Source organism: Triticum aestivum, chromosome 3B, assembly GCF_018294505.1.
Source record: "Triticum aestivum cultivar Chinese Spring chromosome 3B, IWGSC CS RefSeq v2.1, whole genome shotgun sequence".
Lineage (NCBI taxonomy): Eukaryota > Viridiplantae > Streptophyta > Magnoliopsida > Poales > Poaceae > Triticum > Triticum aestivum.
In genome coordinates this window covers 474,634,696-474,648,352 of record NC_057801.1, presented here as the reverse complement: position 1 = coordinate 474,648,352, position 13,657 = coordinate 474,634,696, and the positions used below count along the sequence as shown (strand labels likewise).

The 13,657-nt window shown below is 46.2% G+C and overlaps 1 pseudogene; it reads right to left on the bottom strand.

The window, feature by feature from the left end:
* Positions 1–6,379: 6,379 nt before the first annotated feature.
* LOC123067545 (cytochrome P450 71A1-like) lies at positions 6,380–6,807 on the bottom strand (annotated as a pseudogene).
* Between the last annotated feature and the right edge of the window lie 6,850 nt (positions 6,808–13,657).

Below are 13,657 nucleotides of genomic sequence, written 5' to 3'. Positions count from 1 at the left end.
GATTAGGGTCTAATTAAAGTGTGGGATGGGAAGTAGATTGAGGTAGTACCTATTACCTGTTTTATTATCAAACCTTTGGGAGTTACTTCTACGTTTGCTTATTATGCCATGCTATGCTAGTAGACGTGGATTGGGTGAGTGAATATCCATGACAGGTGTGAGAGTGTTAAATTAATGGTTTATTTAAGGTGGCAACTTGAATACACATCTGGGTGGATTGAGGCACCTGTTTTCTAGCAGGACTTGCCTGTATTTCTTCGGACCGCCACCCAGGCTCAAAGGGATCATGAGATTATTCAAACTAGAAACTTACGTGTGCAGCCACAAGCCATTATGGGCTCTGGCATAGTTGACTAAGTTGTGCGAACTCTTACGGGTAGACTAGCAGATGTAGGGGAATGTAGGTGTACCGGTCTACCCACATGTAAGGTGCTAGTGCTTCCGAAAGACTATGTCTCGGTCATCCGTTTCTCAAACATCATGTAGTGCGAGGAATCAAACGGAGGCGATCGAGTCTTGTGGGAAAAGTGCGCAAACCTCTACAGAGTGTATGAACTAATCATGGTTAGCCGTGTCCCCGGTTATGGACATCTTGAGTATCTAGTACTTGATTATCATGTGAATCTCATCATGTTACTTTAATTAATACTGTTGGGATTTAATGAGTACTTTTTAATTGGGATTGAGAATGTTGTCAACCATTCTCAATGTTTAACAACCACCATGATAGTTAAATGAATTTATTCCTTTGCAGTAGGGAAAAATTGCCTTTATGCAAAAACTGTAACCATAGAGCTTTACCACCAGCCAAATATGCATGTAGTATAGCCTATCTCCATTGTTATTCTCTATGTGTTACATTGCCAGCATATTCCATGTGCTGACCCGTTTTCGGGCTGCAACGTTTCATGTTGCAGACTTTTCAGACGACGAGTAAGGTGCTTTTAGGTCGTGGTTCTATACTCAGTGATGCCGTTGGAGTTGATGGACTCGCTTATCTTCCAAGCCTTCCGCTGTTATCGTTTTAGATGGCCTTAAGCCATATTTATTTCAATAAGTTCTCTTTGAGACATTCGATGTAATAAGTGTGTGATTGCTACTCTGTTATAAATCCTCCAAGTACTGTGTGGTGTCAGCATTACTGATCCAGGGATGACACTGAGCACAGAGATCAGACTATTTGGGGTCTGGTCGCTACATCGCCTCCGTGATCAGATCATGGAAACTTTATTTTCTTGTTACGATGATTCTCCACTTCACTCTAAAATTCTTTGAACTTTTCAAATGTTTGAGACTTGTGTTTTATTAAGTAGATATACCCATATCTTCTTAAATCATCCGTGAAGGTTAGAAAAATAACGATACCCTTCGCGTGCCTCAACACCCATCTGACCACATACATCGGTATGTATTATTTCCAGTAAGTCATTGGCTCGCTCCATTGTTTCAGAGAATGGAATTTTAGTCATCTCGCCCATGAGGCATGGTTCGCAAGTATCAAATGATTCATAATCAAGTGATTCCAAAAGCTCATCTGCATGGAGTTTCTTCATGCGCGTTACACCAATATGACCTAAACGGCAGTTCCACAAGTATGTTGCACTATCATAATCAACTATGTATCTTTTGGCATCAATATTATGAATATGTGTATCACTATGATCGAGATTCAATAAACCATCCACATTGGGTGTATGACCATAGAAGGTTTTATTCATGTAAACAGAACAATAATTATTCTCTATCTTAAATGAATAACCGTATTGAAATAAACACGATCCTATCTTGTTCATGCTCAACACAAACACCAAATAACATTTATTTAGGTTCAATACTAATCTCGAAAGTATAGGGAGTGTGCGATGATGATCATATCATTCTTGGAACCACTTCCAACACACATCGTCACTTCACCCTCAACTAGTCTCCATTTATTCTGCAACTCCTGTTTCGAGTTACTAACCTTAGCTACCGAACATGTATGAAATACCCAGGGGCTACTACGAGCACTAGTAAGGTACACATCAATAACATGTATGTCAAATATACCTTTGTTCACTTTTCCATCCTTCTTATCCGCCAAATATTTGGGGTAGTTCCGCTTCCAGTGACCATTTCCTTTGCAGTAGAAGCACTCAGTTTCAGGCTTAGGTCCAGCTTTGGGATTATTCACGGGAGTGACAACTTTCTTGACATTCTTATTTAAGTTCCCTTTCTTTCCCTTGTGCTCTTTCTTGAAACTAGTGGTCTTGTTAACCATCAACACTTGATGCTCTTTGTTGATTTCTACCTTTTCCAATTTCAGCATCGCGAAAAGCTCGGGAATCATTTTTGTCATCCCTTGCATATTATAGTTCATCATGAAGTTCTAGTAGCTAGGTGATAGTCACTAGAGCACTCTGTCAATCACTATCTTATCTGGAAGATTAACTCCCACTTGATTCAAGCAATTGTAGTACCCAGACATTCTGAGCACATGCTCACTTGTTGAGCTATTCTCCTCCATCTTGTAGGCAAAATACTTGTCAAAGGTCTCATACCTCTCGACAAATACCAATTTCAGCTCTTGGAACATCTCATATGCGCTCTGTGGCATTCAAAACGGTTTTGAAGTCCCGGTCCTAAGCCATAAAGCATGGTGCACTAAACTATCAGGTAGTCATCATATCGAGCTTGCCAAACATTCATAACGTCTGCATCTGCTCATGCAATAGGTCTGACACCTAGCGGTGCATTAAGGACATAATTCTTTTGTGTAGCAATGAGGATAATCCTCAGATCACGGACCTAGTCCGCATCATTGCTACTATCATCTTTCAACTTAATTTTCTCTAGGAACATACCAAAAAACATAGGGGAGCTACAACGCGAGATATTGATCTATAACATCATTTGCAAATACTATCAGGACTAAGTTCATGATAAATAAAAGTTCAATTAATAAATTACTTAAGAACTCCCACTTAGATAGACATCCCTCAAGTCATCTAAATGATACGTAATCCAAATCAACTAAGCCATGTCCGATCATCACGTGAGATGGAGTAGTCATCAATGGTGAACATCTCTATGTTGATCATATCTACTATATAATCATGTTTGACCTTTCGGTCTCAAGTGTTCCAAGGACCTGTCTGTACATGCTAGGCTCATCAAGTTTAACCCGAGTATTTCGCACGTGCAAAACTGTCTTGCACCCGTTGTATGTGAATGTAGTGCCTATCACACCCGATCATCACATGGTGTCTCAGCACGAAGAACTGTCGCAATGGTGCATACTAGGGAGAACACTTATACCTTGAAATTTTAGTTAAGGGATCATCTTATAATGCTACCGTCGTACTAAGCAAAATAAGATGCATAAAGATAAACATCACATGCAATCAAAATATGTGACATGATATGCCCATCATCATCTCGTGCTATTCATCTCCATCTCCAAAGCATCATCATGATCTCCATCGTCACCGGCTCGACACCTTGATCTCCATCGTTGCGCCGTGGTCATCTCGCCAACTATTGCTTCTACAACTTTTTTTCTGACTTTTTACTGTGGAGCAACAGCCCCACAGCCCTATTTATTCCAGAAATTTTTGCCCAGGCTTGTTTAAATCCGCTCCCACCGGGAGTCGAACCCAGGACCTGGGATGCTACTAAGGTCGCTGCAACCACTAGGCTACAGGCCGTTCGCTGCTTCTACAACTATCGCTGCCGCTTAGTGATAAAGTAAATCAAATTACATGGCATTTGCATTTCATACAATAAAGAGACAACCATAAGGCTCCTGCCGGTTGCCGATAACTTTTACAAACATGATCATCTCATACAATAACGTACATCACATAATGTCTTGACCATATCACATCACAACATGCCCTGCAAAAACAAGTTAGACGTCCTCTACTTTGTTGTTGCAATTTTTACATGGTTGCTACGGGCTTCTAGTAAGAACCGTTCTTACCTATGGCACAAAAACCACAACAGTGATTTATCAAGTTTGCTATTTTAACCTTCAACAAGGACCATCCGCAGTCAAATTTGATTCAACTAAAGTAGGAGAAACAGACACCCGCCAGCCACCTTTATGCAAAACCAGTTGCATGTTTGTCGGTGGAACCGGTCTCATGAACGTGGTCATGTAAGGTTGCTCTGGGCCGCTTCATCCAACAATACAGCCGAATCAAAGTAAGACATTGGTGGTAAGCAGTATGACGATCACCTCCCACAACTCTTTGTGTTCTACCCATCCATATCATCTACGCATAGACCTGGCTCGGATTCCACTATTTGGGAATGTAGCATGCAATTTCAAAAAAATCCTATGATCACGCAAGATCTATCTAGGAGATGCATAGCAATGAGAGGGGAGAGTGTGTCTACGTACCCTCATAGACCGAAAGCGGAAGCGTTTCACAACGCGGTTGATGTAGTCGAAGTCTTCTCGTTTCGACCGATCAAGTACCGAATGTACGACACCTCCGAGTTCCACACACGTTCATCTCGAAGACGTCCCTAAAACTCTTGATCCAGTAGAGTGTCAAGGAAGTAGATGAGTTCCATCAGCACGACGGTGTGGTGATGGTGATGGTGAAGTGATCTGCGTAGGGCTTCGCCTAAGCACTACGAAGATATGACCGAGGGTGTAATCTATGGAGGGGGGCACCGCACACGGCTAACAATTATTGGTGTGTCTTCTAGGCGCCCCCTCCCCACGTATATATAGGTGGGAGGGGGAGGGGACCAGCCTTGGGCGCCCCAAGTAGGATGAATCCTACTTGGGGGCCTAGTCGAATTCTCCCCCCCTTACCATATTTTCTGTAGGCGAAAGGAAGGAGGAGGGAGGAGGGAAGGAAGGGGGAGGCTGAATCCCTCCCCTTCCTTTCTCGCTTCCCCTCTTTCCTTCCCCATAGGTGCAGCCCATATGGGGGTGCAGCAGACCCTGCTTGCTGCTGTGTTACCCCTCTTGGCCCATTAGGCCCATATCTTTGTCGGGGGTTGCCCGAAACCCCTTCCGGTGACCCGATATGTACCCGGTGCCCTCTGGAACACTTCCGGTGTCCGAATACGATCGTCCTATATATCAACCTTTACCTCTTGACCATTTTGAGACTCCTTGTCATGTCCGTGATCTCATCCATGAATCCGAACAACATTCGACCACCAAATCACATAACTCATATAATACAAAATCATCATCGAATGTTAAGCGTGCGGACCCTATGAGTTTGAGAACTATGTAGACATGACCGAGACACCTCTCCGATCAATAACCAATAGCGGAACCCTGATGCTCATATTGGCTCCCACATATTCTATGAAGATCTTTATTGGTCGAACCATTATGACAACATACGTTATTCCCTTTGTCATTGGTATGTTACTTGCCCGAGATTCGATCATCGATATCTTCATACCTAGTTCAATCTCGTTACCGGCAAGTCTATTTACTCGTTTACTAATGCATCGTGCTGCAACTAACTCATTAGTCACTTTGCTTGCATGGCTTCTTATGATGTGCATTACCGAGAGGGCCCAGAGATACCTCTCTGATACTCAGTGACAAATTCTAATCTTGGTCTATGTCAACCCAACAAACACCTTCGCAGATACCTGTAGAGCATCTCTACTCCTAATTGCCCAGTCCGTACGTCGTTCGTTCGTCCGTCCGCTTGCCCCCTCCTTTGTTCGTTCGCCTCCCCTCCCACCGATTTTTCTATCCCTCTTAAAACCCACCCAACCGGAAATAACAGCGAAAGAGGAAAAAAATCGGCCAACGAAACAGAAACAAACACTCGTCTTTCTCCCACGAGAATCACCATGCTAGCACCGTTAGGGTTCCTCCATGGCCGCTGCGGCATGCCTCCACCCATAATGGCGCCCCGGATTCCCTGCCACATGCCAGATTGCCGTCATCCCTCTACGTCACCGGCCTGTACCGCTGCCTCTCCGTCACCTTGATTGGCCGACGCAACCTTCTTACCCCAACGGAGATCACCAGCCCATCCTAATCCTATCGTCGGTGGTGTCACCTCACGTCGGGACATCACATGCCTCCCCTCACTTCGTTTTGGGAGGGATCCCCTCGCCCGGCGCCATCTCCTTCCACCACAGTGAGATGCCACACACAGGACTACAAGATGGTGGGGAAGGCCATGTAGATGCCTGGGCTAGATCCGGATTCCCTTGATTGGGTGTTGTTGGTCACTGCCTTCTCCTCGCAACAACACGTGTGGCAGCGGATCTTTGCGGAGGGGAGCGGGGTGGCCGGGGCTCCAGGATCTCCACGATCAATCCCCTTGAATGCCCTGCTAACCTTGGCGTCCCTCCCGACCACAGCGGCAACCCACGCCAGCGATGGGAAGTTGTCGCCGACGTGGAACTACCCGAGCAGCGCGTCCACCTTGGCGCGCCACCCGGCCCTGCCCGAGGTGCGCACCCCAAGCACGATCCGCCCGTTCACATCCTTGGCGAAGCCGCTCAGGAGATCGCTTAGCCGCACCATGTCGCCGTATTCATGTGCCTGCTGCTCCACCTTCCGTACATGCTCGGCCACCTCCTCCTCGCGCACGCCGCGGTAGGCGCGCACCCTAGCGGGCTCAGCAGGTGGGGCACGACGATCTTGCACATGCCACGCCGGTAGGTGCTGTGGGGAGCGAAGGCGATGTCCGTGTAGCCGTAGAGGATCCGCCGTGGGATTGCAAGCGCTGGCCGGTTGGCGAAGGCGTGGTCCTACAGCTGCAGCACCTCGCGCGCCGCGTTCGCGGACGAAACGACCAGGGTGAGCACATGGCACAGGCGGAGCAGCATGACGGGCCCGTGTGCCGCGGCGAATGTCTACGGGGCGTGGTGCGGGAGCGCGGCGAGCTGGTGGAGGTTGCCGATGATCGGGAGACCCTGCGGGGACGATAGGAGGCGGTACGCGGTAGGTTTTCTGGTTCGCGTTATGCTACGCACTAGCAGCAGTAGAATGCATGAGACAGCCATGAGTACTAACGTGGGCATGGTGAGTTCCGGGCAACCATGCATGGTATTTGTATTTTTGGCCTGGTTATACATGCATCTAAGTTTTGGGAGTTTATACAAACAATAGATGATCTAACGTGTTGTGATATTTTTTTTTTGAGGAGTGTTGTGATTTCTAAGTAATGCACTTTTGGGAGTTCTACATTCTGATATGCATATTAACTGTTAGTCATGTGAGGATGCCCAACGGAAAGATGTGTGTGTTGCTTCTCATCCTCCTATTTTTCTACATTTTTTGGGTCTTCTTGATAGATATATGTTTCAGAGAAAATGTTAGGGTCACAATAGCAAACGAGTTCATCTTGCCTGGGTTGCAGCTGATAAATACTCCCTTCGTTCCAAATTACTTGTCGCAGAAATGGATGTATCTAAAACTAAAATACATCTAGATACATCCATACCTGTGACAAGTAATTCAAAATAGAGGGAGTAAGAAGATAGATCTTTAAGTGAGGCATATTGTCCCTATGAATTTGTTGGCCTCGAGGATTGTCCCAAGAAGCACTTCTGATGACAACATAATGTTGGGCCTCGGGAACATGGTAAGCTACTTATATCACAATTTTCATCCATGTAGACTTGTTTTTGTGATTCTTGTACTATCACTGGTCCAGCTATGATTTCTTATACTCATCCTTTAATCCTGCTTAAATTATAGTACTAAGGTGATTGTACTTTAAAAGGTCTCAAACTTGTGCAGGTAACTAGCATAAATATATTGTAGCACATTGCTGTCATTAGCCACTCAGTGCCCGCCGGGTGACGCTCTGCAGCAATGGTGTGCGCTGCCGGCACCATATGATAGCTGTGGTAATCGGTGATGGGAAAGAAGTAGGGGTGGCGGGATCATCACCGGTGGGGTCGTCGGGGAGAAAGTGGAGGCATATAAGAAAGGAACGGGCTCGACCGGGTGTGAAAAGGAGAACGAGAGAGATAGCGATGATGTGGTGCTGCACCACTGCTCTCCTACTGCTAGCCGAATTTTGATATTGTTGCTGCTATCTGAATTTCGCATACACACGGCGAGGTATTTGATGTTGGCCGACGTCTGAAAGCACAAGTGCTCCCTAGGTGGTTTTGGTAACTAATGTCAACATATCTCTTGTTGGACTAACACTTTTATCTAGTATATTTCAGATAAGTTCAACAATGGAGTGGCATGGACTAAAGGACGTGGGAACTCCTTCAAGATGCTAAGGACAAAGGATTGGCTCAAGCTTCAAGCTCAAGACTCTTCATTTTACATTTTTTGTGGTCCAAGATCACATTGAGTCTATAGGAAAAGCCAATACTATCAAGGAGGGATGAGGTGTTGCTTAATGAGCCTCTTGCTTCATGTGCTTTGTGATATGCTCCAAAACCCTCAGCTACTTTCCCACATCCACAAATGACCTAAACCCAAAGCCAAAATCGGTCACACAGATTCTTCCTATCCGGCGCCACCGATTCCAAAAGTCATAGCCACTACCACAAACCCTAAGCAAATCGGTCTTACCGATAGGGATCTCGGTCTCACCGAGATGGGATTGTAATCTCTCTATATGTCCATTATCAAAATCGGTCTCACCGAGTTTGAGTAATCGGTACTACCGAGATTACAATGCAAACTCTCTGGATAACTTATTACCAAAATCGGTCCCACCGAGTTTGAGTAATCGGTCCCACCGATTTTGCCTGACCAACTCTCTGGAAAGCTTATTGCCAAATCGGTCTCACCGAGTTTGTGTAATCGGTCCTACCGAGATTACGCTATGCCCTACCCCTAACAATATCGGTCTCACCGAGTTGCATTTCGGTCCCACCGAAAACCCTAACGGTCACATTATTTGCTGAATCGGTCTGACCGAGTTTAATGATTCGGTCCCACTGAGTTTGGTAGATTGTGTGTAACGGTTAGATTTTGTGTGGAGGCTATATATACGCCTCCACCTTCTCTTCATTCGTGGAGAGAGCCATCAGAACGAACCTACACTTCCAGCATACATTTTCTGAGAGAGAACTACCTACTCATGTGTTGAGGCAAGATATTCCATTCCTACCATATGAATCTTGATCTCTAGCCTTCCCCAAGTTGCTTTCCACTCAAATCTTCTTTCCACCAGATCCAAAACCTATGAGAGAGAGTTGAGTGTTGGGGAGACTATCATTTGAAGCACAAGAGCAAGGAGTTCATCATCAACGCACCATTTGTTACTTCTTGGAGAGTTGTGTCTCCTAGATTGGCTAGGTGTCACTTGGGAGCTTCCGACAAGATTGTGGAGTTGAACCAAGGAGTTTGTAAGGGCAAGGAGATCGCCTACTTCGTGAAGATCTACCGCTAGTGAAGCAAGTCCTTCGTGGGCGACGACCGTTGTGGGATAGACAAGGTTGCTTCTTCGTGGACCCTTCGTGGGTGGAGCCCTCCGTGGACACGCGCAGCCGTTACCCTTCGTGGGTTGAAGTATCCATCAACGTGGATGTAACGCCCTCGATGCGGCTATATCTCCCACATGTCGAAGCACGACTTAGAGGCATAACCGCATTGAAAGCAATGTCGCAAGTGAGGTAATCTTCACACAACCCATGTAATACATAAGGGAAAGAGATACATAGTTGGCTTACAGTCGCCACTTCACACAATACATAAATAAACATCCATCATCCAGGTTACACTCAAGGTCCGACTACGGAACCAAAATAAAAGAAGACTACCCCAAATGCTACACAGATCCCCGATCGTCCCAACTGGGCTCCACTACTGATCGTCTGGAAACGAAACATAGTAACGACCATGTTCCTCGTTGAACTCCCACTTGAGCTCGGTTGCGTCATCTGCACTGGCATCATTGTCACCTGCAACTGTTTTGGTAGAATCTGTGAGGCACGGGGACTCAGCAATCTCACACCCGCGAGATCAAGACTATTTAAGCTTGTAGGTAGGAAAGGGGTGGTAATATGGTGGAGCTGCAGCAAGCACTTAGCATATATGGTGGCTAACATACGCAGGTGAGAGGGAGAAGAGAAGCAACGCATCGGTCAAGAAGCTAGAAGTGATCAAGAAGTGATCCTGAAACTACTTACGTCAAACATAACCCAAACCGTGTTCACTTCCCGGACTCCGCCGAGAAGAGACCATCACGGCTACACACACGGTTGATGCATTTTAATGAAGTCAAGTGTCAAGTTATCTACAACCGGACATTAACAAATTCCCATCTGCCTCATAACTGCGAGCACGGCTTTCGAAAGATAATATACCCTGCAGGGGTGTACCAACTTAGCCCATCATAAGCTCTCACGTTCAACGAAGGATATACCTTCTCCCGGGAAGACCCGACCAGTCTCGGAATCCCGGTTCGCATGACATTTCGATAATGGTAAAACAAGAACATCAAGACCACCCGACTGTGCCGACAAATCCCATAGGAGCTGCACATATCTCGTTCTCAGGGTACACCGGATAAGCGAAGCATACAGGTACCAACGTAACCCAAGTTGCCAAGGGACGGTCCCGCACGGTGCTCTAGTTTGGACCAACACTCGGAGGAGCACTGGCCCCGGGGGGGGGGGGGGGGTAAATAAAGATGACCCTCGGGCTCGCGAAAACCCAAGGGAAAAAGGCTTAGGTGGCAAATGGTAAAACCAAGGTTGGGCCTCGCTGGAGGAGTTTTATTCAAAGCGAACTGTCAAGGGGGTCCCATAAATCACCCAACCGCGTAAGGAACGCAAAATCAAGGAACATAACACCGGTATGACGGAAGCTAGGGTGGCAAGAGTGGAACAAAACACCAGACATAAGGCCGAGCCTTCCACCCTTTACCAAGTATATAAGGTGCATTAATTAAACAAGAGATATTGTGATATCCCAAAATATCCATGTTCCAACAAGGAACAAACTTCATCTTCACCTGCAACTAGCAACGCTATAAGAGGGGTTGAGCAAAAGCGGTGACATGGCCAAACAACGGTTTGCTAGGAAAGGATGGTTAGAGGCTTGACATGGCAATATGGGAGGCATGATAAACAATGGCAGGTGCAACTAACATAACGATAGAGCGAGCAACTAGCTAAGCAAAGATAGAAGTGATATCAAAGGTATGGTCATCTTGCCTGCAAGGTTTTCAGATTTGTCGAAGGCTTGATCCTCGTAGGCGTTCTCAACAGGTTCCTCGTTCACGTACTCGTCTCCCGGCTCTACCCAAAGCAAGAACACAAGCAATGGAACCACAATCAAACATGGAGCAATGCACAAGCAATATGATGCAATACATGACATGATATGCGAGATGTGATATGCAATGCATATGTGTGCTCCGGAAGGAAACTGATGAACAAGGCATCAACTTGGCAAACCAAGTATGCCGCTGGAAAGATGAGATGATTTCGGTTGAAATCGATGTGAAGATCACCGGAAACGGATGCACGGTTTGCAAATGGCAAGCAAAACAATAATGGCACAAATCTGCGATTAACAGCACGATGCTAATTAGCATGCAACAAGAAACTATGCTACAGCACCCCAACATACAAACAAAGCATATAGCAGTGATCTACAGGAGATGCTTAACAAAATAGGAACACTAAGCTACGGCTAAATCACATCATAACAGGTTCAAACAAGCATGGTGAAAGTGCAAAAAATATCAGGTTGGGCATGGCATAAACAGCATCACGTAGAAATGTTCAGAGCAAGTTATAAACAAGCTACAGGAACTTATAATAGCAAAACAAGACATGGCAGGAATCTACTCAAAGCATATATCAAAAGTCCCTTACTGACCATAAGCCAAAAAGGACCATAAGAAATGATGGCACCCATGTAAATATAGCAAGTTTCATTACAGATCTCAGACTTAGCAGAAAACTGGACATGGCAAAAACAGATAACAAGTAGGCATGTTCGTGAGCTCGACGCACTCACTACAGAGCATTTCATGATAAACTAAGCATACATCCATCAGGAAGACATGGCATAGAAGCTAGACATGGCAAGAACAACAATATAGCATACACGGATCAACTACAACAACCTTCTAAAAATTGAATATCATGTAAACAATCTGCCAGGAAACATTTTGAAGCAAAAGTAGAGCACGAAAATGACATGCTAGACTACTCCATAATTGCAAAAAGGGGCATTAATGGATAGAGCATAACCATATGTTCAAAACATCCTTACTTAAGTATCTCAAAATATGCATGGATCTCTCCGTAGCATCAGGTTTACATGGCATAAAAATAACAGCAGAACATGACAGTGAAATTACCAAGTCCCTGAAATCAGCAACATTATGATCCCTAGTTTGCATGCTTGTTCTAGTTACCACAGAGATCACAAAAAATACATGGCATACACCCCTGTAAATATGGCATGGCATACTTCAAAACACATGTAGGGCTCAAGTTCATAAGATGCACACATCAATCATGGCAAAAATAACAAAAGTGCATGTTCTGATAAGAAACTGAAACTAACATCACATAGCCCTCTTCCAACAGCATTTCGGGCATCAAGATGAGCTCAAATGAAAATGATGCACTGAGATGAAATGATGTACTCATCGAGGCGAACAATTCGGTATGCTACACGCCCAAAACGGAGCCACGGTGCAAAGTTATGATGCGATGAATATGCAACAAAATATCTGCAGAACGAAAAAAAATACTTAAGAGGAAAATCGGGTCAACCTAGGGTTGGTCGGCACGCGACCCGAGGCGGTGGCGCGGCTCGCCGGAGAGGCGCCAGAGAGGAGGAAGGAGGGCCGGGGAGGAGAGTGCCGACCGGATCCGAGCGGCGCCGACCCGGATCTGACGCGGGCGGCGGGTGGAGGCGGGAGGCGCACCGGCGGCAGAGCTTGGCGGCAGCGCGGGCGCCGGGGCAGGGGCGGCGGACGTTGTCCGGCCGGACCAGACGTGTCCGGCGGCGCGGAGAGGAGCGGGGCTAGGGTTAGGGGTGGAATGACCCGAAATTTCGGGAGGAGGGGTGTTTTTATAGGTAGAGGGAGCTAGGAGGCTCCAAATGGAGTGCGGTTTTCGCCCACACAATCGTGATCCGACGGCGGAGAGCATGGAAGTGTCTTGGATGGGTTATTGGGATGTTTTGGAGGGGTGTTGGGCTGCAACCCAAAAGAGGCCTATGCGGTTACCCGGTTAACCGTTGGAGTATCAAACGAGCTCCAAATGACTCGAAACTTGACCGGTGGTCTACCGGTGGTGTACCAAGGCCACTTGGAAAGCCTCGGTCCATTACGAGAACGTTTAACACTCGCACACGAAAAGAGACAAGAGGGGAGCGTCGGTGCATGTAGGAGTGTCAGAATGCAAAACGGACAACTAGGAAAATGCTCGGATGCATGAGACGAACACGTATGCAAAAGAGATGCACATGATGACATGATATGAGATGTATGACATGAACAAAATGCAAAACGAAAAACAAAAACCCAACCACGGAGGGAATATCATAGCACATGGCCGAAAATGGCAAGAGTTGGAGTTACAAATATCGAAAGCTACATCCGGGGTGTTACAACACTCCACCACTACAAGAGGATCTCGTCCCGAGATCTAGGACTGAAAGAACTCCGGATATACGGAACGGAGGTGATCCTCGCGCTCCCAGGTGGCTTCTCGGTCGGAATGGTGTGACCACTTC